Below are 27,511 nucleotides of genomic sequence, written 5' to 3' on the forward strand. Positions count from 1 at the left end.
TTTCTACTCATCCATCCATAAACTAGACAAAGGGGAGTGTGGTCCTTATGGCTTTTCCAATCCCATTGTCACCCCTCATAAGCTACATTTTTATATAATCGTCTTCAAGATTCATGGGTTCTGGGTTGTAGTTTGATAGTTTCAGGTATTTACTGCCAGCTACCCCAATTCGTTAGAACCTAAAAAAGGGTTGTCTATATTGTGTGTAAGAGTGCCCACCAGACTGACTTCTCGGCTCCCTTTGAAATCTCTCTGCCACTGAAGCTTATTTCATTTCCTTTCATTTCCCCCTTTTGGTCAAGAAGATTTTCTCCATCCCACGATGCCAGGTCTACATTCCTCCCCTGGAGTTATAGTCCATGTTGCCAGGGAGATTTACACCCCTGGTTGTCAGATCCCACATAGGGGGGAGGACAGTGATTTCACCTTCCAAGTTGGCTTAGCCAGAGAGAGAGGGCCACATCTGAGCAACAAAGAGGCATTCGGGAGGAGGCTCTTAGGCACAATTATAGGGAGGCCTAGCCTCTCCTTTGCAGCAACAGTCTTCCCAAGAGCAAGTCCTGTGGTAGAGGGCTCAACCCATCAAACCAACAGTCACCATGGGTTGTTATTGAAGTTGAATATAAACCAGGCTAAGTGTTGAAGAAGAGCCTTAACACAGAGCCAAGCTACATGGAAACCCTGGGTAGGAGGGAGAATCTACTTCCAGGCTGGCACATTAACTATTCAAATTCCTAGACTTCAACAAAAGATCGCAAGACATACAATGAAACAGGCAGAGATGGCCCACACAAAGGAACAAAATAAAACAACAGAGGAAGCCCAGACAGTGGAACAACTAATCCAGATGTCACTCCATACATACCATGTAACTGAGCAAAGCACACCTACCTATCAGGGATCTTGTGAAGATGCTCCGTGGTCTTGCACATAGAGGGCTTAACACAGTTGCTGACAGACGGTGAAAGTTCAGTGGATGGCATTCATGCATGCTGCTTTCCTGGAGAAGGCCCTGCCTACATCCCAAGGGCAAAAAAGATTTTGCGTACCCCATGCAGGTGTCTCTGCTGCCTGAAGACTATAGGAAGAGGAGAGCAGAACAGAAAGGCACTGGTTCCATCAAAGAGTAAAAACGGACCATGAGTCAGGACCAAAGCCCCAAGGAAGGGAATCCAGTGGGTACACAGACAGCCTTCTGGATAGAACCCAGGCAGCACTCTCTACCATTCCCTCGTTGTTGGAGAAACTGCAGGAAATATTTTTGCTATATCTGTTGAGGCTGCAGGCCAAGAAAGGCCCAGAAAGGGGTGATATTAAGGACACTAGGAATGTTGGGGTTGCCTCCTTTGATGGAAGACAAGAAGACACCCTGGCCTCAGCCAAGTTTCCCCAGGTTCCATAATGAGAATCACCATCGTCATTTGGGGCCACAGGCTACCCTTGTTATAAGGGCACATTCACTATAAGGCTTTTTGCCAGATCTCAGCTATCCCCTAGGACAACCCTCACTCCCATGTGTGCTCAGTTTCTCGGTGGTTCTACAAGGACTCCATTCTTGCTCCCCTTTCCTTGCTCTCCATAGTTCTGGTTGTCTGGGGCAAGCTAAGCTGGGACCACGTTGATTGCTGAGGCCAGGAAAAAGTTTACTCTCTCCTGAGAAGGATGAGGGATGACCCGAATGTGCTGGAGAAGGTGAGTCTGTACTGCAGGTTTTACTGATTTAGTAGGGCCAGGTGATAGACAATAAATCAGAGACAGGCAGGTGCTCCACCACCCAGAGCAGCAGCCCACGGAGTTGACCGTCAGTGTTCAGAGTCCTGCTCTAGAAATCCTCTGGGGAAGTGGATGGGATTGGTGGAGGAGGTGTAAGTCCTGCACAAGGTGTGGCCTTGGGGACAGAAAGGACCTGCTTTCCCAGAAATGTATCCTGCCCCTCTCCCTGGGTAGTTTTAGTCTGCATTCCTAGGTTCTCACAGCCTCTCTGTCATGTTTCCATGATGCTCCTTCGATCCTCCCATACAATTCATGGTCTTTTATACCACTTTTTTCTCCACTTTCTGATCTTCCTCCTAAACTACAGATTTAGAAATCCAAGGATCTTAAACACATCTCCACTTGTGAGTATAATAACATATCAAACTCAAAATGTCCGGAAAATAAATCCTAATCTTCCACCACCAACATGCTCCATGCACATCCATCCTCACTTCATTTAGCGTCAAGTTCATCCTTCCAATTGCTCAGGTCAAAAAGTTTTACTCCTCTTTTCCTCTCACACCCTGTGTCAAGTCCATCAGAAAATCATTTTGTTTCTGACTTGGAAATACATTCAGAATCGAATCACTTTTCTCTGCCTCCACATCTGTCACTCTGGTCCAAGCCCTGATCATCTTCAGCCTGGGTGACTCAGTGACTGCACTGTCCTCTTATTGAAGTCAGCCCATTCCTGCTTTGCTCCCTCATAGTTAATCTTCAACAGAGCAACCAGAGTTACACCTTTAAAATATAAGGTATATGCTATGCTCACAATCTTTCAATGGCTCCCCATTTCTCCCAAAGTCCAAATCTTTACAATAGTCTACAAAGCCCTGCATGCTCTGACTTCTCACTCCTACCTGCTTTGTCTCTCATTTCGGTTCTCTCCAGCCACACTGACTTCTTAGCCCACGTCAGGGCCCTTGCACTTCCTGATCTCTGCTTGGAACACTCCACCTCCCAATATCCACTCAGATCACTCCATTACTACTGCTTTCAAGTCTTTCCTTGAAAGCTCACCTCAATGAGCCCTATCCTGATCCCTAATTACAACCTCTTTCCCCTTCAGCCCCCGATTCTCCCTTGCCCTACTATACTTTTTCTATTTATCTATGGAACTTTTTACCTTCTACAATACTTTAATGTTACATACTAAATTTGCTTATTGCTTGTTGTATGTCAGTTCCACAAGGACAGGGGTCTTTGTTGGGTTTGTTCCAAACACTTAGAATAGTGCCTAGAAAATAGCAGGTGCTCAATACATAGCTATTGAGTGAATAACGAATATAGAGAAAAGACAAATCCTGGCAGCACCTAGATTTAGGGAAAAGGAGAAACTAGAGTTAGTAAAACTATAAAAAATGACAGAGACGGAGACACCATAAGCACAAGAATAAAATCTAATTAGAGATGGTTGGAGGAAGGGAGATGTGCTGGTTTGAATGTATTATGTCCCCCACAAAAAGCCATATTCTTTGATACAATCTTGTGGGGCAGACATATTAGTGGGGATTAAGTTGGAACGTTTGGATTAGGTTGTTTGCATGGAAACGCGCCCCACCCAACTGCAGGTGATAACTCTGATGAGATATTCCATGGAGGCATGGCCCCACGCATTCAGGATGGGCCTTGATCAGTGGAGCCATATAAATGAGCTGACAAACAGAAGGACCTCAGTGCAGCTGTGAGTGACATTTTAAAGAGGAGCTACAGTCAAGAGGGACACTTTGAAGAAAGCACAGGAGCTGCAGATGAGAGTTTGAAAACGGCCATTGGAAGCAGACTCTTGCTCCAGAGAAGCTGAGAGAGGGCAAATATCCCAAGTGCAACTAAGAGTGACATTTTTGAGGAACTGCAGCCTACAGAGGAATGTCCTGGGAGAAAGCCATTTTGAAACCAGAACTTTGGAGCAGACACCAGCCACATGTCTTCCCAGCAAACAGAGGTTTTCCGGACACCAATGGCCATCCTCCAGTGAAGGTACCCGATTGCTGATGTGTTACCTTGGACACTTTACGGCCTTAAGACTGTAACTGTGTAACCAAATAAAACCCCTTTATAAAAGTCGATCCATTTCTGGTGTTTTGCATTCCGGCAGCATTAGCAAACTAGAACAGGAGATAACTACTTGTATCTAGTACATGTCAGACCAACAGTAGGCATTCCTCATGCACAGATTAATTTAATCTTCCCAAGAATGCTATGAGGTTTTAAGACAATACATTGTTATAATTTCCAAGCCTGATCTTTTTCATGTTTTTCATTTATTCATCTCTTTGTTTATTTTGATGAATGGATTAGTCAAAAGGTGGTATAAAAGAATTGGCAGAAGAAGGAACTTTTGCAAAGATAATGAGAAGAAGAGAGCATGGTGTGGGAAAGAAACAATTTGCTATAGCCCTGAAGTAAAAAAAGTCAAAGTACTGGGCTGTTCTAAGAAAACAGCTGCCAAGCAAGACCACATGTCTCCCTTAGACTCTTGTCTACAGAATTTTAACAGTGGTTATCACGAGTCAGGGAAATGGCTTTCTGGGGCACCTGCATGTCTTCACAGGGTCCATTAAAGAGAATATGCTCATTTCACTACCAATTCCTCTTGTCTTTCTACCCCTCTGTAGCCTAAGGTATGATTGTTCCCGGATATGAATGTAATTTCGGTTCTCTTGGTAACAGAAATGTGTAGACCCTGGGTCCTGGAGTCCTGAACCTCTGACCAGGGGCCACTGGGTCTCTGAATGCGGAAGTCTTTCCAGGCTAATGCAAATTTCACCTTGGCCACAGCTCTTTAACAGCTTATCCTGGAAAGGTGACATAGGCCAGTGTGATCCAGAAGGTCCCCTTTTGCCTCATGAGCTCAAGGTTCATACTGGGGCTTTGCCTCGTGCTCTCCCTCTTGGCATCTACCCCTTACCCCAATCCCTTAGTTACACTTGGCTGTCCAACAATTGCTACGTCCTCTGACCAGGAAGCAATTGCTCCTGCCCCAAACAAATAGAAGGGGAAAATAGCAAAACAAACAAACAAACAAACACTAGCGTTTATGGAGAACCCGCAAGACCTTGTCCTAAGCACTTGACATGCATGACCTCATTTTGTGCCAGCAACGGCTCCATGAGGGAGGAGCTAGTATTATCTCCTACTCCTGAAAGGGAACTAAGCGACTTGCCGCATACGGCACAGCTAGATAGTTCAGTAGCAGGTCTTTGAATACCCAATGCCTGAGTTCAGACACTGTCCTTTCTCAAAGTGGAAAAAGATTACTGCTGTAGGAAAAGTTTCCCTTTGCCCTTCCCGCCAAGAACCTCCCTGGTGTGGAAGGTGTGGAAAGAGAGCTTTGTGCGCCCCCTTGTGGTCAGAATGTGTAATGAACTCTAATTTAAATGATAAGGCCGGGTTGCACCTTAAGGGGGCGGTGGCTCTCGCTTTGCAGTCCCCATTCAGAGGCCAGTGCCCATCAGGTCTATAGCTAAGAATTATCCCTAGCTTCTGTTGATGTAATTATGTGGAGAACACACTCTAAAGACAAGGTACAGCAACGACAATCATCACAATAATGGCAGCCTTCAATCCTTTAATCCAATTCTCAAAATACGTTTTTATCTGTTCTCTCATTTTCCCCCGCTGTAAAACATTGAGGTAACATTCATGTTCCAAACCTTAAATGATGTCCGCGGGATATCTGGAGAGTCTGCGGCCAGGTCTCTGATTATCTAGGCACAGTGGTTCCAGTCACTGCTGCAACCCAGACCATACTGAGGGCTGCAGAAAATCCTTAGAAACCCCCAATTCCTGTACAACAGTCTGTACATATTTTAGGCTAGAAAAATTATGTCCATAGGTGGACCCAGGAGTCCTGGAAAGTCATCAGAATGTGACTCCGGCCCAACGTCCCAAAGAAGTGAAAAAGGTGCAGGGAACTTAAGATGCAAACTGGTAGGATGTGGTTTTCACCTTTCTATGCTGGGCCTTGGTTTGCCCTTCTCCAAAATGGAAGTGTTGGAATACATTCTCACACCTTCTACATTCTTTAAATTGTAGTGAAAATTCATCTCCTACCTATGAAGTCAGAAGATGCCAAATTAGAGAGCAACAGCAGGAAGGATGAAAAAAAAGGCCAGGAAGGAATGTGGCCTTCAACCTAAGTACTCAGCCATAAACCTGAGATACATCCTAGATATCTCTTTATTCCTCACCCCATCATGCCAGTCACAAAGACCTTCCAAGTTTGCCTCCATAGCACCTGCTGTCCATCCCTGCCTCTACTATTCTAGGTCAGCCATCAATCTTCCTTGCCCATCCTCTAAAGTTTGCACCCTATGAGTCTCTTTGTCCCGTTAAGTCTTTGACTTGCTAGTGTCTCCATTCAGTTGCTAGAGGAATATTTCTAAAACCCAAATATGACAGTTTTGTTCCTCTTCTCAAACTCTTCAAAAAATGCACAGCCTTTGCAGGAATCATTTCTAAACTCCCTCTATGATAACACACTGCCCACCTGGGTAGTTTCATCTGAGGCCCCTAATCCCTTCCAGTTCCCACCAAGGACCTCACAAGCAACTTGCCAACTTGGGAATTAATCAGTCTGTTTCCTGCTCTTCTTTTTAATTCACTGCCTGTAGGATTCTTCTTGTAAATCAGACTCCTCTGTGAAGCCACACCTAAAAATCTCCTCCTACCCCAAGCATATGTATGTTCATTCATTTTTTTGTGCCAACAGCAATCACTTTATCCAACTCTTTAAAGACATACATCCAGCATACCCAGACAGGTATCAACTTGTTAAGAAAACATTCATTTATTCATTCAATCAATATTTATTAAACACTTATTATATTCCTGGTACTGTACAATGAAGAAGATATAACAGGTTCCTCTTCCCATGGAGTTTACAATGTAATGGTGAGACAGGTTTTTTAATATGCAAATAAGAAATTATTTCCAAGAGTGATAAATGGGAGAAGTTAAGGTAATGGAATGCCTGTGCGTATGGAAGGGTGTGCAAGCTCTCTCTGTGACAATTTTGGAGAAATACTTAAGATGATATGTTCAGGGAGGTCTTCTTGAAGGAGGTAACAACTGAGCTGAGAGTAGAAGGAGCCAGCCTGTAAATACCTGGAAGAAGAGTGATAAGACAAGTGGCCTTGCAAGTGTGAAACCATAAGGTAGGAAGGAAGTTGTGGAGGTTTTGCTCTCTTCAGACTGCAGATGAGCTATTATGTATCTAATGGCAGAGCTGCGTCCCTTGGATACAAATTATCAATGGGTAAGGTGGGTCTTGAACTAAGAATAAGCTAAAGTTCAGAAATGTCTGGCCATGCATGATGACCCAGATTTTGATATTAACAAGCATTATTTTATGGTTTTAGTTGAAGAAGAAGAGATTTTATTCACAGTCAGGATTGTGAGCACAGCTGTGACGATTTCAAATATTGGGTCTTTTAACCAGTCCACAAGAACCCAAATGAAAGCCCCACACAAGCAGAAGCTGTAGGAGAAGCCTCCTCCCGGGTGAGAATGTGTGACTCAGAGGGTAGGACAGGAGCTGACTCTCCACCTCTGTGCAAAATCCAGTGTGGACACACTCAGTGCAGTGAGGATTCCAGAGAACGCAGCCCTGGCGTCTCAAACACCGAGAAGTCGGTGAGCTCTGGTGTCAGATGTTGATCCCTCAGAACCCCCCAGCAGCTGTGGAGGAGCTGTGGAGACTGCCCCAAGTGCACACCCCAAACTCCGTTCCTTTCCTTTACCTCCCAAACCTGCTCCTTATGCGGGTTTCCTCACCTCAGATAATGGAAACTCCTTTCTCCTATAATTGAAACCAAAAAAAACTAGAGTCAGGTTTAACACCTCGCTGATCTCTCACAACCTCATTGAACTCATCAGCAAATGCCTTTGACTCCATCTTCAAAATATGCCCTGACCACTTTTACTGCTACTACCTTAGCTCAAGCCACCCTCCCCTCTCAACAGGTTTACTGCATTCGCTTCCCAACTGGTTTCCCTGTTTCTGCTCTTGTGGTTGTTCAGTGTCTTCTCAAAATAGCAGGCAGGGTGATGCTGTCATAAAATGTACATCAGATCGTGGGGCTATTCTGCTCAGGACACTCCGGGGCTTCCAACCTCACTCAGAGAAAATGTCCTCCCCCAGCATCAAGGACTTTAACCCTGACAGCCCCGTTTTCTCCCTGACTTCATCTCCTACTATTCCTTAAACAAACCACCTTCACTTGTGGTTCTCCACGCCTGAAATGCACAGATGCACACACGTACTTTCCCTCCTCTCCTTCAGTCCCTGAATGTTTAAATATTATCTTTTCAGGGAGACCTTTCCTGGACACTTTATTTAACCTTGCAACTCTTCTGACCCTTGTTATCAACTCGCCTCCTTTCTGGTTCTCCTTAGTCCTATTACCTTACTTATTTTCCTAATTTTTTACTATATGCCTTTCTGTTATATTATGAGCTCTGCAAGATGGGGATTTTTCCAAGTTTTGCTCACCACTGTATCCATTGCATGGGTAACAGTGCCCGGCAGAGAGGAGACCCTCAGTAAATAACTGTTGAATGAATGAGTGAATGAATGAACTGGACACCGTGCAGGCAACAAGAGCACAGAAGAGGGAAAAAGGAGGACTGTTCTCAACTCACTTTCCACAGACTACAGAAGCGGGAGAAACTGTGGAGGACTGGAGGGCCAGCCCTCACAGTGGACAGTCACAAACCAGGGACATTTATTTTATGTAAGACTGTGCCACCCTATCTGTATACTCCACTGGCCAATGAGCCTCCAAGAAACATGTGTTTCACATGACTAACAACTTTTGTATGGGGTCTTTACTTCAAGAATTTATGAAAGAGACAAACGGTTTGCTGAGAGTCACTGTTCCTGTGTTCTGCACTGAAAACTCACTACACATATAAATATATTGTAACAAGGTGACCCTGAGAAAGACTTGCCTCCTATGGTTAATGTTGAGCTCTAACTGAGAAGACAAGGCAAATGTTTAGTAGTTGCCAGAACTTTCCAGTTTCCTTAAATACTGAATCATGCATTTAGCTTTGAGGAAGAATGTCTCTTTTTCTGGAAAGCCACCTCTGGGAAGGTGCATGTATGTGTGCACACGTGTTCATATGTGCACTATTGTAAAATCAGTTGTTTGCAGGAGATTCAGATCCGAGATTCCAAAAATGGCAGGAGAGAGTAGAGTTTCTGTGTTCCTTCACATAGAAGACAAATGGTGATACTTACTGGACTAACTATTGGTTGTTTTAATGGACTCAAGTGCACAGAATAGCATTAATCATATTCCTTGGCTCATATTCAAGACATACCTGTCTTTTCCTTAGTTATGATCAAAATGTATATATAGATAAACAACTTCCATTTCCAGCCACGATGAAGTATCCACCAGATTTAATCTCCACCTGAAATAACTAAAACAAAAAACAAAAAACAAAAAACAAAAAAACAGAAAAAAATAGGTGAAACAATGATTTTCAAGATATTAGGCGTCAGACATTGTCAGAATGAATAGGATTTCATTCATTCAAATACTGCATGTAATTGTACTTCATTCATTTCACTCCTGTAAAATATTACATAGTCTGAATATATCATTATTTATCCATTCTCTTATCAACAGATATTTGGGGTATAGATATTTTTGCTTTTTCAAACACTCTGCCATGAACATTCTATTATGTATCACCTGGTGAATGTTAGTTATCTTGTACATATCACTAGGAGTAAAGAATGTAAGTGTTGAATTTTCCAAAGTAATAACAAACTGTTTCCCAAAATCTTACGGTTTACACAAAAGTAGAGTTGTGTCAATCCCTGCTTTCCCCAACATTTTATATTGTCAGACTTCCCAGATTTTGTCTATTAAAAGGATAAAATTGTATCTTATGTGTTTTTAAATGGATTTTTTTTATTAGAGAAGCTACAGGATTCACAGAAAAATCATCCAGAAAATGTAAATTCCCATTGTTTTAGTTTGCTAATGCTGCCAGAATGCAAAACACCAGAAAAGGATGGCTTTTATAAAAGGGGGTTTATTTGGTTACACAGTTACAGTCTTAAGGCCATGAAGTGCCCAAGGTAACACATCAGAAATCGAGTACCTTCACTGGAGGATGGCCAATGGTGTCCAGAAAATCTCTGTTAGCTGGGAAGGCACGTGGCTGGCGTCTGCTCCAAAGTTCTGATTTCCAAATGGCTTTCTCCCAGGAAATTCCTCTCTAGGCTTCAGCTTCTCTCCAAAATGTCACTCTCAGTTGCTCTTGGGGCGTTTGTCCTCTCTTAGCTTCTCCAGAGCAAAAGTCGGCTTTCAAAGGCCATCTCCAAAATGTCTCTGTAAGCTGAAGCTCCTCTCTCAGTTCTACTGCATTCTTCAAAGTGTCCCTCTTGGCTGTAGCTCCTCTTCAAACATCGCTCACAGCTGCACTGAGTTCCTTCTGTTAGCTCATTTATATGGCTCCACTGATCAACTTAGACCCACTCCAAATGGGTGGAGCAACACCTCCATGGAAATTATCCAATCAGAGTCATCACCCACAGCTGGGTGGAGCGCATTCCAAAGAAACACTCAAAGAATTACAATCTAATCAGCACTAAAATATCTGCCCCACAAGATTGCATCAAAGATAATGGCATTTGGGGGACATAATACATTCAAACTGGCACACCCATATTCCCCCCCACTTCATACTCACAATTTTCCCTATTATTAATATTTTGCAGTATTGTGGTAACTTTGTTACAACTGAAGAAACAATCTTTTTAAAATTATACTATTAAGTATAGTTCATAGATTGGAATGTTAGAGTGGATTTATCATGGAAGACCTGCTCATACACCCCAGGAATGTCCAGAGGACACACCTTTTACCAGAACTGTGAGGAATAATTTATGAGACTAGCTTCATCATCCCTGAATAGTTCTGTAGTCGCCCTTCTCTACAGGTCAGATATTACTGTGTGCACTGCTATCACTGAGCTGGAATCATGAAATACAATGCAGATAATTGGGTCCTGAGTTGGCAGAAGCCATGTGGCAGCAGTTAATTGTCAGAGACAAGGTGGGCGTGGCTACCATAATGGACAGCAGGCTCAAAGCAGCAGTCAAGATAATCTGACTCGCAGAGACTTATGGCATTGGCTAGTAGGTCATGGAGTACCTAGAAGTAAAATAGATGGGCAGTCTACTAAATTCTTGTTTGATCTGTTTAAGCAGAAGAATTCTAGGTCATGTGAACAGTTTTGTCTCTCTGAATTACAGAAACAGAAAATCATGGCCCCTTAATCAATTCCCAGTCTTGAGACAGTTTACAGACCCAGAGCCCCTTGAATGAGGGCAAGGCTGAGTACCCTTGGGGAAGGACCCTGTTACACTGCCAAAAATTTATATTGTTAATTTTCCTCCCAGCCTTCCCCAAGGGGACCTATGGCCTTTCCCCAGGGTAACTGTGCATTGGGGAAAAGGAAATGATCAGATATTTCAGGGGTTATTAGACACTGGTTCAGAAGTGACATTAATTCCAGGAGACCCAAAAAGTCACTCTGGTCCACATGTCAGAGTAGGGGCTTATGGGGGTCAGGTGATTGATGGCATTTTAGCTCATGTCACAGTAAGTCCGGTGGGTCCCCGGACCCATTCTGTGGTTATTTCCTCAGTTCTGGAATGCATAATTGGAATAGACATACTCAGCAACTGGCAGAATCCTCACATTGGTTCCCTGACTCATGGAGTGAGGGCTATTATGATGGGAAAGGCCAAGTGGGAGCCACTAGAACTTCCCCTGCCTACCAAAATAGTAAATCAGAAGAAATACTGGATTTGTGGAGGGATTGCAGAAATTAATGCCACTCCTAAGGACTTGAAGGATGCAGGGGTGGTGATTCCCACCACACCCCCATTCAACTCTCCTATTTGGCCTGTACAGAAAACAGATGGGTCTTGGAGGATGACAGTGGATTATCACAAGCTTAACCAGGTGGTGACTGCAATTGCAGCTGCTGTTCCAGATGTGATATCATTGCTTGACCAAATCAGCACATCCCCTGGTAACTGGTATGTAGCTATTGATCTGGCAAATGCTTTTTATCAATAGCTATTAGTAAGGACCACCAGAAACAGTTTGCATTCAGTTGGCAAGCAGCAGTATATCTTCACTGTCCTACTTCAGGGATATATCAGCTCTCCAGCCCTATGTCATAACAATTGTCTTCAGGGATCTTGATCATTTCTCCCTCCCACAAGACATCACACTGGTCCATTACATAGATGAGATCATGTTGATTGGACCTACTGAGCAAGAAGTAGCAACTATTCTAGACTTATTGGTAAGTGTTCTAGTTTGCTAATGCTGCGGAATGCAAAACACCAGAGATGGATTGGCTTTTATAAAAAGGGGGTTTATTTGGCTACACAGTTACAGTCTTAAGGCCATAAAGTGTCCAAGATAACACATCAGTAATCGGGTACCTTCACAGGAGGATGGCCAATGGCGTCCGGAAAACCTCTGTTAGCTGGGAAGGCATGTGGCTGGCGTCTGCTCCAAAGTTCTGGTTTCAAAATGGCTTTCTCCCAGGACACTCCTCTCTAGCAAGCTTGCTCCTCTTCAAAATGTCACTCACAGCTGCACTCCATTCAGTCTCTTTGAGTCAGCATGTTTTATATGGCTCCACTGATCAAGGCCCACCCTGAATGGGTGGGGTCACACCTCCATGGGAGTATCCCACCAAAGTCACCACCCACAGCTGGGTGGGGCACATTCCAAGAAAATCTAACCAGCACCAAAGCGTCTGTCCCACAAGACCACAAAGATAATGGCATTTGGGGGACACAATACATTTAAACTGGCACATTCCACCCCCTGGACCCCAAAATGACATTATCTTTCCAAATACAAAATACATTCATTTCATCACAATATCACAAAAACTTAAACCATTTCAGTGACAAAAGTTAAGTACAAAATTCCATCAAAATCAAATATAGGTGTGGTCAGTCCTAAGGCATACTTTTCCTTTAGCTTGGATCTGTGGACTTAGAACAAGTTATATGCTTCCAATATACAAAGGAGGGACATTCATAGGATAAACATTTCCATTGCCATAAGGAGAAAGAGTAAGGAAAACAGGGTTAACAGGACCAAAACAGTTCCTAAAACCTGCAGGACAAACTCCATTAGATTTCAAAGTCTGAGAGTCATTTACAGAACGACGTCGCATCCTTGGGGCTTGAGAGAGTGGAAGCCTAACCCTTCCTAAGGGCCTTTTTGGCAGCCCTTTCCTCTCCAAACGCTTAGGTGAGTGCTCCAACATACCCACACATTGGGGAGACCACCTTCTCGGCCCCACCCTCCTCAAACATCGGGGCTGCTCCCGGATTCCCTTCCATCTCCAGGGCACACGCTCAACCCCTTCAGAACAGTGTGGTGGCAGCCAGGCTCTCCCCAATTCCCTGGGAATGTGCTCCACCCTCTTTGGGACCTCGGGTGGCAAAACTCTTCCAGAGCATCAAGGTGGAATGCCCACCCTCGACCTCCGGGGCAAACTCACCCTTTCCATGCGTGTGGGCTGCTCCACTCTCCCAGCCCAAGGCCTCTTGACTCCAGACCTCAACCTCCATGGCTCTGTGTTTGAAGAAATTTTTCCTGCAATTTGTTCCTTGTCTGTCTCCTCCAGTCCAGACTGGCAGCAGCTCTGTCTATAAAGTTCTCACAAAAATTCTGTTGGCTTTGCATGAAGCACACAGGGGTCAAAGCCATCAGACAATAGGACTTTCCACAAATCCTTTCTGGATAATTCCATCTCCAGTCTTGGCTTGTACTGAAATGGTGGCTGGGTTCCATGTTTGGTTACATCCTCATTTTGGGCTGTAGCTTCAGGGATTCCACCCCCTGGAAGCTCATAATTTTCCAAGCCATCAGCTTCTGGTTTCTTTGAACCCAAGAGTTCAGTTCTAAATTTATCTCTCTCTGCTCGCATTTTACTATAAGCTGCAAGGAGAAGCCAGGATACGTCCTCCACCCATAGTCTGGAGATCTCCTCAGCTAAGTATTCCAGGTTGTTGCTTTCAAATTCTTCCTTCCATCTGACACCAGGACTCAATTTTGCCAAATTCTGTGCCACTTTAAAACAAGGATCACCTTTCTTCCAGTTTACAACAACATATTCATCATTTCTGTTCAAGGCCTCATCAGAAGTATCTTTAGAGTCCGTATTTCCACTAACAGTCTCTTTAAAGCAGTTTTGGCCTTTTCTATCAAGCTCCTCACAACTCTTCCAGAAACTCCCCATTATCCATTTAAAAAGCCATTCCAACATGTTTGGTATTTGCAAACTCAGTAGCAAAAGCACCCCACTTCTCTGGTACCAAAATCTGTTCTAGTTTGCTAATGCTGCGGAATGCAAAACACCAGAGATGGATTGGCTTTTATAAAAAGGGGGTTTATTTGGCTACACAGTTACAGTCTTAAGGCCATAAAGTGTCCAAGATAACACATCAGTAATCGGGTACCTTCACAGGAGGATGGCCAATGGCGTCCGGAAAACCTCTGTTAGCTGGGAAGGCACGTGGCTGGCGTCTGCTCCAAAGTTCTGGTTTCAAAATGGCTTTCTCCCAGGACGCTCCTCTCTAGCAAGCTTGCTTCTCTTCAAAACGTCACTCACAGCTGCACTCCATTCAGTCTCTTTGAGTCAGCATGTTTTATATGGCTCCACTGATCAAGGCCCACCCTGAATGGGTAGGGTCACACCTCCATGGGAGTATCCCACCAAAGTCACCACCCACAGCTGGGTGGGGCACATTCCAAGCAAATCTAACCAGCACCAAAACGTCTGTCCCACAAGACCACAAAGATAATGGCATTTGGGGGACACAATACATTCAAACTGGCACAGTAAGGCTTATGCATGTTAGAGGATGGGAGATAAATCCAACAAAAATACAGGGGCCTTCCACCTCGGTAAAACTTCTAGGTGTCCAGTGGGTGGGGCATGTCGAGATATCCCTTCTAGGGTGAAGGATAAGCTGTTACATCTGGCCTCTCCTATGACCAAAAAAGAGGCACAAAACCTCGTTGGCCTCTTTGGATTTTGGAAACAACATATCCCTCATTTGGGTTTGCTACTCCGATCCATTTTCCAAGTGACCAGAAAAGCTTCTAGTTTTGAGTGGGGTCTGGAACAAGATGAGGCTCTACGACAGGTCCAGACTGCTGTGCAAGCTGCTCTGCCACTTGGACCATATGATTCAGCTGACCCAACGGTGCTGGAAGTGTCAGTGGCAAATGGAGATGCTGTTTGGAGCCTTTGGCAGGCTCCTATAGGACAATCACAATGCAGGCCCTTAGGATTTTGGAGTAAAGCCTTACCGTCCTCTGCAGGTAACTACTCTTCTTTTGAGAAACAGCTGTTGGCCTGCTACTGGGCCTTAGTAGAGACAGAATGCTTAACCATGGGCCACCAAGTTACCATGAGACCTGAGTTACCTATCATGAGCTGGGTGTTGTCCAACCCGCCAAGCCATAAAGCTGGATGTACACAGCAGCATTCCATCATAAAATGGAAATGGTATATACGAGATAGAGCTCGAGAGGGTCCTGAAGGCACAAGTAAGGTACATGAGGAAGTGGCCCAAATGCTTATGGCCCCCACTCCTGTCACATTACCTTCTCTTTCCCAGCCCACAGCTATGGCATCTTGGGGAGTTCTGTACAATCAGTTGACTGAGGAAGAGAAAATTTGGGCCTGGCTTACAGATGGTTCTGCACGATATGCAGGCACCACCTGAAAGTGGACAGCTGCAGCACTGCAGCCCTTTTCTGAGATGTTCCTGAAGGACAGTGGTGAGGGGAAATCCTCCCAATGGGCAGAACTTTGAGCAGGGCACTTGGTTGTTCATTTTGCTTGGAAAGAGAACTGGCCAGAGGCGCATTTGTATACTGATTCCTGGGCTGTTGCTAATGGTTTGGCTGGATGGTCAGGGACTTGGAAGGAACATGATTGGAAAATTGATGACAAAAAAGTCTGGGGAAGAGATATGTGGATAGACCTCTCTGGGCAAAAAGCATGAAGATATTTGTGTCCCATGTGAATGCTCACAAGAGGGTGATTTCAGCAGAGAAAGGTTTTAATAATGAAGTGGAGAAGATGACCAATTCAATGGATACCAGTCAGCCTCTTTCTCCAGTCACTCCTGTCATTGCCTAATGGGCTCATGAACAAAGTGGTCATGGTGGTAGGGATGGAGGTTATGCATGGGCTCAGCAGCATGGACTTCCACTCACCAAGGCTGACCTGGCCACAGCCAGTGCTGAGTGCCCAGTCTGCCGGCAGCAAAGGCCCACACTTAATCCCCAATATGGCACCATTCCCCAAGGTGATCAGCCTGCTACCTGATGGCAGGTTGATTACATTGAGCCACTTCCATCATGGAAGGGGCAGCGATTTTTTCTAACTGGAATAGACACATACTCTGGATATGGGTTTGCCTTCCCTGCAAACAATGCTTCTACCAAAAGCACCATCCATTGACTTACAGAATGCCTTATCCACTGTCATGGTATTGCACACAGCATTGCTTCTGGTAAGGAACCCACTTCATAGAAAATGAAGTGAGGGAATGGACCTGTGTTCATGGAATTCTCTGGTCTTACCATGTTCCCCCTCATGCAGAGGCAGCTGGGTTGATAGAATAGTGGAATGGCCTTTTGAAGACTCAATTATGGCACTGACTAGGTAGCCACATCTTACAGGGCTGGGGCAGTGTTCTCCAGGAGGCTGTGTGTGCTCTGAATCTGCATACACTCCATGGTGCTGTTTCTCCCTAGCCAGGATTCATGGGTCCAGAATCAAAGGGTAGAAATGTGAGTGGCACCACTCACTATCACTCCTAGTGATCCGCTAGAAAAATTTTTGCTTCCTGTCCCTGCAACCTTAAGCTCTGCTGGTCTACAAGTCTTAGTTCCAAAGTGAGGAGCGTTCCCACCAGGAGACACAACAATAATTTCATTGAACTGGAAGTTAAGACTGCCACTTGGCCACATTGGGCTTCTTGAGCCTCTAAATCAACAGGCAAGGAAGTGGATTGCTTTACTGGCTTGGGTGATTGATCATGACTATCAAGGGGAAATAGGACTGCAACTATACAATGGAGGTACAGAAGAGTTTTCCTGCAATACAGGAGATCCCCTAGGGTGTCTCTTAGTACTACAGTGCCCTGTGATTAAAGTCTATGGAAAACTGCAACAACCCAATCCAGGCAGGACTACCAATGACCCAGAAACTTCAGGAATGAAGGTTTGGGTCACCCCACCAGGCAAAGAACAACCACCAGCTGAAGTGCTTGCTGAGGGTAAAGGGAAAATGGAATGGGTAGTGGAAGAAGGTAGTGATAAATATGAACTATGACCATGTGACCAGTTACAGAAATAAGGACTATGATGCATGAATATTTCCTCCTTATTTTGTTATGAGTATGTTTGTATTTGTCCATAAAGCAAATATCTTTGTTTTCTTCTCTATTGTATCCCTTATCATATGATATCATTTGTTTAAGTTCATTTCATAGTATTTAAGTTATAGGATATCAAGTTTAAGAATGAATGTTACCCAAGGACTTGCTCCCTATTCTGGAGAGGTTTAGTGAGTTTCTGGCTGTACACAGGACAGCTGAATATTGTTAGGTGAAACATATGTCTGTTACTGTGTTCTATTTAGAGATTATGTATGGTTTAAGGTGATGTGCATAGCTGCAAGTTGACAAGGGGTGGACTGTGATGGTAAAGTTCATGTGTCAACTTGGCCAGGTGATGGTGCCCAGTTGGTCAAGCAAGCACTGGCCTAACCATTACTGCAAGGACATTTGTGGCTGGTTAATAAACCAGAAGGCTGATTTATTAAATCATTAGTCAATTAACTGCATCTGTGGCTAATTACATCAACGAAGGGCATGTCTTCTGCAATGATAGAATTCAATCAGCTGGATTTAATCCAATCAGTTGAAGACTTTTAAGGGAAAAGAGAGAGAACTTTTCTTCTTCAGCCAGCCAGCCTCTCCTGGGGAGTTCATCAAATACCTTCATCAGAGTTGCTAGCTCGCTGCCTGCCCTATGGAATTTGGACTCATACATCCTGCCCTATGGAATTTGGACTCATGCATCCCCAAAGTTGAGTGAGACACTTTTATAAAATCTCATATTTCCAGATATTTCCTGTTGGTTCTGTTTCCCTAGAGAACCCTAACTATTACACCTTCCATTTATATTAGGTTTTCTTTGATTTTTTTTAGCACTGTTTTTTAGTTTTCCATGTACAAATCCTTTATACCTTGATTAAATTCATTCCTAGATATTTTATTCTTTTAGTTGTTATTGCAATGGAATTTCTTTCTTGATTTTCTCTTCAGATTGTTCATTATTAGTGTATAGAAATACTACCAATTTTTGTGTATTGATCTTGTACCCTGCCACTTTCATTTATTAGCTCTAGAATATTTGTTGTGGATTTTTCAGGATTTTCTGTGTATACGATCAAGTCATCTGCAAATAGGGAAAGTTTTCCTTCCTCCTTTCCACTTTGGATGCCTTATTTATTTTACTTGCCTAATTGTTCTGGCTAGACCTTCCAGTACAATGTCAAATAACAGTAGTGACACTCCTTGTTCCTGATCTTAGAGGGAGAGCTCTCAGTCTTGTATGATATTAGCTGTGGGTTCTTCATATATGTCCATTATTATGCTGAAGAAGTTTCCTTCTACTCCAAGTTTTCTGAGCATTTTTATCAAGAAAGGGGTGCTGGATTTTGTCAAATGTCTGTTCTATGTCAACTGATATGATCATGTGTGTTTTTCCTTCATTCAATTAATATGGTGTATTATAAAATTACTTTCTTTTTTGAATAACCCTTGTATACTAGGGATATATCATACTTTATCATGGTGTATAATTCTTTTATTGTGTTGTTGGATTCAGTTTGCTAGTATTTTGTTGAAGATTCTAACACCTATATTCATAAGGGATATTTGTCTGTAATTTTCTTTCCTTGAGGTATCTTTGCCTGGCATTAGTATTAGGGTGATGTTGGTCTCATAGAATGAGTTAGGAAGTGTTTCCTCCTTTTCAATCTTTTGGAATAGTTGGAGCAGGATTGTTGTTAATTCTTGGAATGTTTGGTAAAATTCACCAGTGTAACCATCTGCTCCTGGGCTTTCCTTAATTGGGAGGTTTTTGATTACTGAGTCAATCTCTTACTATTAGCCTGTTGAGATCTTCTGTATCTTTTGGAATCAGTGTAGGTAGTTTGTGTGTTTCTAGGAATTTGTCCATTTCATCTAGGTTATCCAATTTGTTGGCATACATTTGTTCACAGTATATGCTTATAATCCTTATGTGGGGTCGAAAGTATGTTTCCCCTTTCATTTCTGATTCTAGTTATTTGTATCCTCATTCTTTTTTTTCTTTGTCAGTCTAGCTAAAGATCTTTTTCATTTTATTTCATTGATCTTTTCAAAGAACCAACTCTTGATTTCAGTGATCCTCTCTTGTATTTTTCCTCTGTATCATTTATCTCTGCTCTAATTTTTATTATTCCCTTCCTTCTGCTTACTTTGGGTTCAGTTTGCTCTTCTTTTTCTAGATGCTCCATGTGTCAGGTTAGGTCTCTGATTTGAGATCATTGTTCTTTTTTAATGTAAGCATTTAGAGCTATAAATTTCCCTCTCAGCATTGCCTTTGTTCTAACCCTTAATTATGGTATGTTGTTTTCCTTTATTTGCCTCAAGATATTTCATAATTTCCCTTGTGATATCTTTTTGATCCATTGTTTATTTAAGAGGGTATTGTTTAATTTCCACCAATTTATGAGTTTTCCAGTTCTCCCTCTGTAATTGATTCCTAGCTTCATTTCATTGCAGTACTAGAAGATACATTGTATGATTTCAATATTTTTAAATATATTTAGATTTGTTTTGTGGCCTAAGACATGGTTTATCATGGAGACTGACCCTTATACACTAGAGAAGAATGCATATTCTGCTGCTGTTGGGGTGTGTTCTATATGTCTGTTAGGTCTAGTTGGTTTGTAATATTGTTCAAGTCTTCTGTTTCCTTATTGATCTCCTGTCTAGATGTTCAATCTGTTCTATAACAGATAGAGCCATTCAAAATCATCTGTTTATGTTCATTGACGTCTCCTATTATTAATTAGAACCATCCATTTCTCCATTCAAATCTGTCAATAATTGCTTCATGTATTTTGGGACTCTGCTATTGGGTACTACATGTTTATAAATTTTATGGTATTCTTGTTAAATTGGCTTCTTTATGGTGACCTTCTTTGTCCCTAATACAGTTTTTTACTTAAAGTCCATTTCATCTGATATCGGTATAGCCAACCCAACTCTCTTTTGGCTGCTATTTGCATAGTATATTTTTTCCATCCTTTCGCTTTCAACCTAATTGTGTTTTTGAATTTAAGGTGAGTATCTTGCAACAGCATACAGTGGGGTCTATTCGGTTGAACAATTGCAATCCCCAGGACCTAATAGGTATTCATTCATGTATATGGCCAACATGACAAAAAGCTATGTACGACAATGTTCACAGCAACACTATAGCCAAAATCTGTAAATAACTCAAATGTCCATCCACAATAGAATGAATAAACTGTTAGATTCATTCAAAGAAACTCGATACAGTAACGAGAATGAATAAATCAGTGTCATACAAAACGATATGGATAAACCTCACCAGGCACAGGAGAATATATACTCTATTATTCCATTTATTTAAATTTAAATTTAAAAGACAGGATAAAAGTAAAGTCAAGTCATTAATGATTATAGTGATTTGGAAGGAATAATGATTGGGAGGAGGCAAGAGGAAGCTGCTGGGTTTCAGGTAATGATACATTTCTTTGGGTGCTGGTTACAGTTGTGTTCATTTTGAGAAATTTCACTGACATTTACATATAAAATTTATGGCTGCTTTTGTATGTATTAATACTTCAGTAAAAACTGTTCTTAACAATATTCTATTAACTATATCACATATATACCCTAAATATGCATTTTAAAAAATTTTTACCCAGTTTTCCTTCAGTTCAGTCATTGTGTATCCTTTTTTGTTTATGTACCTACCCAACTGTATCCTTGGGAACAATCTCATTCTTTAACTTCCTTTGAAAATGATGTACCTAATTATTAAAACAGTTAAGTTAATTTCAGCCTTGGCAATTCATTCCTTTCTGTGGCTGCAACCATTTCAGAGTACTTCACTTCCTTTTGCGTGAATGGGGAGAAAAAACTGAGGATATCATGGTAAGTTCAGGAGCAAGAACTGTAAGTTGTTTATGTTGTTTATGCCCCAAATATTATTTGCCAGACAATTACATGTCCCCCAAACTGCTCTAGAAGTGAGATCTTCCTGTGTCCCCAAAGGGCAAATGGATTTAGTACAGACATAATCACCAAGTGCTCCTTTCTGGTCAAGATTTTGCCTTTTACTCTTCCTTCCACACACAGAACATACTCACCCCCTCCTGAAGGACACCCCACATCCCATCCTGTCATCATGTCTGGTTCCAAGTCCAGGGCACCAGAGGATGCACACTCCTCTCATCACATCTGGATATGATTCCTGCTGATCCAGGGACCTATGAACTAAAAAGACAAGCTACTTTCCCTTCTCACACTCAACAATCAATAAGAGAACACAGACTGGATAAAGGCAATAAATACTTACATTTGAAAAGGAGAGAGGACCCTGAAGGTGAGGAAATACCTTCATTAAGTCTAGATTCTTCTCTCACCCACACACTATGTCCTGCCCTTGTTCTTTACGGTTGCTTTTGAAGTGGGAGTTGGGGAGCATGCCTTACTTGAGGTGGCACAACCTTCAAAATCTGTTTTCTGCTCAAGGTAGATGGGAACTTAAAGTGGTTTTAAGTCTTAAATTTCAAAGGCTTTTTTGGTCAGGACTTGAGTTCTCTTTGGCAATGAAATCCCCATAAGAATAAAGTGACTTACTAACTTTTGCTAGGAATCCTATCCAAAATTCTTTCCTAGACATAGTTCTCAACTGTCCCTTATTTATCTGCCATTCTGTCCCCCTACTTATCTTTTCCAAACTAATGGCAGCTAACCTTAAGTTTATCTGAAATAAGTAGGAAATATGCCATATTAAGGAAGGATTCAGTTTTACCCCAAATCATTTACTCTGTGTACTGATTTTTCTTTGTATCTCTTTGCTGTATCAAACTGTAACCCTGAGTATAACGTCTGGACCCTGTGAGTCTTTCTGTCGAATCACCCAGCTGGATTTCTTCTTAGGGATCCCTGACACACCATCTGTGCCAGGTCTCAAGTTTGTGATCTTTATTCTATTTCATTTCTGCCTGCAAATGGGCAGATTCTCCACTGTGAAACTTGCTAAATGCAGCCACAAATGCACAAATTTAGTACACCCAATGACAGCTATCTCCCTGAGAGCTGCAGGCTGTGTACATTTGTACATGGTTTCCAGAGATCATGGCTTTATAAAATTTTTTCAACTGAATATTATCATTTGCCACCTTTATAACCTCTGATATCTGCTTCTTTACTGCTTGCCACTTGGTCACTAAACCAGTTTTTGTTATATTTCCAGTTTTTGTTATAATAACATTCCATTTCTGATCCCAGGCTCTTTATCAGTTAACTTCTCCTGCATGAAAACAAAACAAAACACCATAAAACTTAGAGGCTTCTCAACTCAGCAGGTGAACTCACTGCCCCCCCCCCCACGTGGGATCTGACTCCCAGGAGTGTAAATCTCCATGGCAACACAGGATATGACTCCCGGGGATGAATCTGGACCCAACATCGTGGGATTGAGAACACCTTCTTGACCAAAAGGGGGATGTGAAATGAAACGAAATAAAGTTTCGCTGGCTGAGAGATTCCAAATGGAGTCAAGAGGTCACTCCGGTGGGCATTCTTATACATAAGAATGCATTGGAATAACTAAAAGTAAATACCTGAAACTATCCAATTGCAACCCAGTAGCTTTGACTCTTGAAGACGATTGTATAGCAATGTAGCTTACAAGGGGTGACAGTGTGATTGTGAAAGCCTTGTGGATCACACTCCCTTTATCCAGTGTATGGAAGGATGTGTAGAAAATGAGAACAAAAACTAAATGAAAAATAGGGTTGGAGGGGCATGATTTGGGTGTTCTTTTTTACTTTTATTTTTTATTCTTATTTTTACTTTTTCTGGTACAAGGAAAATGTTCAAAAAATAGATTGGGGTGATGAATGCACAACTATATGACGGTACTGTGAACAACTGATTGTACACTTTAGATGATTGTATGGTATATGAATATATCTCAATAAAATTGAATTAAAAAAACCTTAGAGGTGTGAATCAATCATTTTATTTCATTCATGATTTGGTGGAATGACTCGGCAGTTCTTTTGGCCTGGGCTAAATGGCTGATCTCTGCTGGGCTCCCTCCTGTGTTTGTGCTCAGCTGGGTGGTTGACTAGTGGTTGGATGATCTGGGATGGACCCGTTCACGTGTCTGGCCTTTGATTGGATGTCATCTGGAATGCCTCAGTTCTCTTTTATATGGCTTCTCAACTCCCAGCAGGATGATTTGAGTTCTTTCACATGGTGATTTCAGGATCCCAAGTGCAGCAATAAGATGAGGTCCAATGCATAACATCTTGTACCATTTTTGCTAACATCTCATTGGCTTCAGTAAGTCACATAGCCAAGCTCACAGACAGGTGGTGGGAAAATAATCTCTTATCTCTTAATGGAAGGATCTGCACCATCCGGCTGCAAGGACATGGGTGCAGGGTGGGGAAGAATTTGTGTTCCTTTTACAGTCTTTGACAGCCATAGAGACTTTTCTTTATAAATCATCTTCACCCCATTAATGAATGCATTCTTTTCTTTAATAACTTACTTTGGGGCCTCAAATCCTGCATGATAACTAAATCTTTGATATGTTAATTCATTAAGATTTCATAGCCTAACTTAACTGAAAAGAGCAGGAGAAAACCTCCCTCTCCTGGATAGAATGTGTGACTAACTCACACAATGAGAAGTTTCGGGAAAGTGATGCCTTTGAAGGGCATAATAACTGGAGGTCAGTGTAATGTGTAGAGCTTCGCAGAGCATCCTGGGCACACCACTCAACCTCTCAGGTCCCTTTCTTTAAATAATCATTTTAATTAAAGTATACTATGTCTCCAGAAAGTGCATAAATCATAAGTTATAAAGTCTGATGAGTTATTACAAAATGAACTAAGGCATGTAACCATTACTCAGATCAAAAAATAGAATTTTATCAACCTTATACAATTTCCCCCTCATTTCCCTCTGCAAAGGTTATCACTATCCTGATTTGTAATCCCATATAATGTTTCTTTTTAAATTTTATATAAAAGGGAATCATGACTTTTTTTCATTCACAATGTGAGCTTTCATTCATGTTATTGCACAGATCAATAGTCTATTCATTTCATTGCAGTATAGTATTTTTATTCTCCTGTTAAGGTCCTTTAGAGCCAAGATGAATAAGGCTGCTATAAACATCCTCATACATGTATTTTGGTGAATATATATACTCATTTCTGTCACGTATATGCCAAAAAGTGAATTTGCTGAAGCATATGGAATGCAAATATTCTGTTTTGCATTTATATACCTACCAGTAGTATATAAAATTTTCAGTTTCTCCACATGCTCACCAACAAAAGGTATTGTCATGTATTCTATACCATTCTGGTATATGTTGAGTATTATCTCACTGTGGTTTTAATTGGCTTTTCCTTGATGGCTAGTGATTATTGACACCTGTCATGAGCTTATTGGCCATTTGGGGCACCCAGTTTTGTGAAGGGCTGACTTGCATCTTTTTTTCTCTCTATGGTAAGGAAGCAAGGGAAAATTTAATCTTCTCCTTTCCCCCATTCCATTTGCATCTACTACATTTTATTTGCTTTCTTGACTAGGGCCTTTTTCCAAATTCTATGACTTCTACCCAACTTCATTCCTCCAACCATGAAACTTCATAGATTAAAGGCAGACATGGGAAGCTGGAATGCATTCTTACAGTGGAGGGGTTTGAATGGAAGATTTCCAGAAGAGGGGAAGGGAGGGAATCTCTGATTATCAGGGTTCCACTGTGGTAGGAAGTATATTTGACCAGTCTTCCCTCTTCAAAACTGGAAAAAACATTCTGACACCTGGTTTCAGGCAGCACTTTTTGCCATCTCTACAGTAGAGGTATTCAGTTTCTAGTTTTCTGCATTTGTTTCTGCATATTCCTTGGTCCTCTTCACATTCAGCTCCTGTTGCCACTAATTGCCGTTTTTTGGATAATGCGCTCATGCTTCCTGGGAAAGATATGGCCATGATTAGTCTCTATGCAGCCAAGATAACAGAGGACATAGAATGCTAAAAGCACAGGAGTTGGAATGAAAAATCATCTAGATTCAAGCATGGACTCTGTCATTTACTAGATCTTTGTCTTTGGGTAAATAATTTCAGTTTTCTATCCCTCTGTGGCTGTCATCTACGCAATGGCAATAATAATAAATGAGAGTATCTCTTAAAGCTGTGGTGATCACTAAATGAGTTAATGTATGTAAAGTGCTTAGAACAGTATCTGGCACTTAGTAAGAGGAAATTAAATGTCAGACTTTGTTGTGGTTGTTGTTGTTCTGATTGCTATTATTATTAGATAAGGATCATTTCCTGAGACTCCAACTCTGCAAGGGACAGTTACATTGGGCATGTTGCCATGTGCCTGTGCAGATGTACACTCCCAGTGCTCAACTCTTCAGAGATAGAGTCTACACCAAGGTTGGGTACACGAGTATTAGTGCACATGTGTGTTAGTGCCTTCATGCAGCCCTCTGTGTATTGGCCCTCTAGAAACATATACTGTACACCCATGGACCTCACACTTGCATGGGCACAAATACATATGCACAAGTCAACTTATTCACAGAGCCACAATCACACACAAACTGAACATGTACCCGTGTACCCACAATACATACCCATCAGTGTGCATTCATCACCATGTATTAACGTACACATCAACCAACCAGTTATTCAGTCATATACATGTGTGCTCAACCCCCTTGACCGATCATCCTCTAGTGACACAGTTTCTGACATATAGTCAACATTCTATAAACATTAATCATTAGTAATATTTGGAGCTTTTCAAAAGAAGAAGAGATCTTTGGAAATAAAATAATAATAACTACTATTATACATTCAACATCACTGTGCCAAGATTTTTTTATCCATAACCTTGGTAAAATAGTGAAAAGTTACAACAGCCTGTCATTATCTCTCTCTTCAGATGAGAAAACTAAGGCACAAAAAAGAGACCAGGTTCCCATCAGAGTCTCTGAATTGGTAAGTGAGAGAGTCAGAATTCAATTTCTGATCCACATGACTCAAAACTCATGCTCTCTCCTGTCTGTGTATATAGCCTCCTTATGCAGCAAAATTTTCTGGGAGAAGTTGGCTTCTCTTTGAATCTTGTCTGCAGAGCACAGAGAGTTCCCACTGCTGTCCATACAAAATCCACCCTCCCTAGCCTGGACTTCAGCATCTTCACCATCATCTACCCAACCCCTCATTCCACACCCGTTTATGAACACTCAGTCTGTGCCAGGCCATGTACTCATTGCTATACACACTCAAGTCTCCACTACCCATACTAATAAAACAAGGCCCAAAGCAACTATAAAGTGCACCCCTCTTGACTGTAATTTTCTTTCTAAGGAGTCTCCCTCCTTGCTTCCTTAACAAGGAATGTAAATTTGTTTCATCATGGATGAGCTGGGGAGATAAAAATATAAAAGGAAGAAAAATGAATAGGATTTGTGTATAGGCGTATGTACGAACTGCCACATAAACCCAAAAGAGGCACTGAATTGCTGCTACATCAGTCAGTCTACTGGTCAACCAGAGGAAGGGGGCCAAAAATATTCCCAAGCCATTCATGCTCCAGGATCATGGTACCAAATCGGTACTATCTTCACCCTTGTCAAGGGATCTGCTCTCTCTTCTGGTACCATCCTGCTTCAGGAGAAGGAGACGATCTACAGGGGGACATCCCCAGAGTGACACCCACACTCTTCAGGCTAACACCTGACCTGGAGGACTTGCGCACTCCCAAACACCCTGGATGGAAGTTGGGGCACCCAAGACCCCCTCTCTGCAGTCACCACAGTAGTAGGTAAGAACAGAGATACCAAGAATGACGATCAGGCAGGCTGCCTTTTCCTCACTCTCTCCACATGGAGACTGGACCAAGGCAGCCCCAGGAGGATGCTGCTTATGGTGGCTCCCAAAGAAACCCTTAAAAGTTTTGTCAATGGCCTTTGCAACTTTTAACTCCTGACCCTGTGGCTCTGACTCCTATTTCCCCAAGTCACTGTGCATTGCATCTCCTACAACAAATAAATGTCACCCTTAAAGTTCCTCCCTCTTCTGATTAGAAGTCAAAGGAGATCTGCTTTCAAATTCCAGTGTGGTCTTTGACAATTATCTTATGATTTACTTCTCTGGACCTAGTATTTCTACCTTGGAAATGAGGTTAGGAGATTTGCATCAGATCATAGACTATCAAGTACAGAGAGGGAAGTTATAGAGGCAATGACTATACTACAGTAATCTGGAGAAATTTTTAAAATTTTCACACCAAATCTCCATCTCCAGGCCTGGCTAGGTGTC

This window comes from Choloepus didactylus, chromosome 19, assembly GCF_015220235.1.
Source record: "Choloepus didactylus isolate mChoDid1 chromosome 19, mChoDid1.pri, whole genome shotgun sequence".
NCBI classification, from domain to species: Eukaryota; Metazoa; Chordata; class Mammalia; order Pilosa; family Megalonychidae; genus Choloepus; species Choloepus didactylus.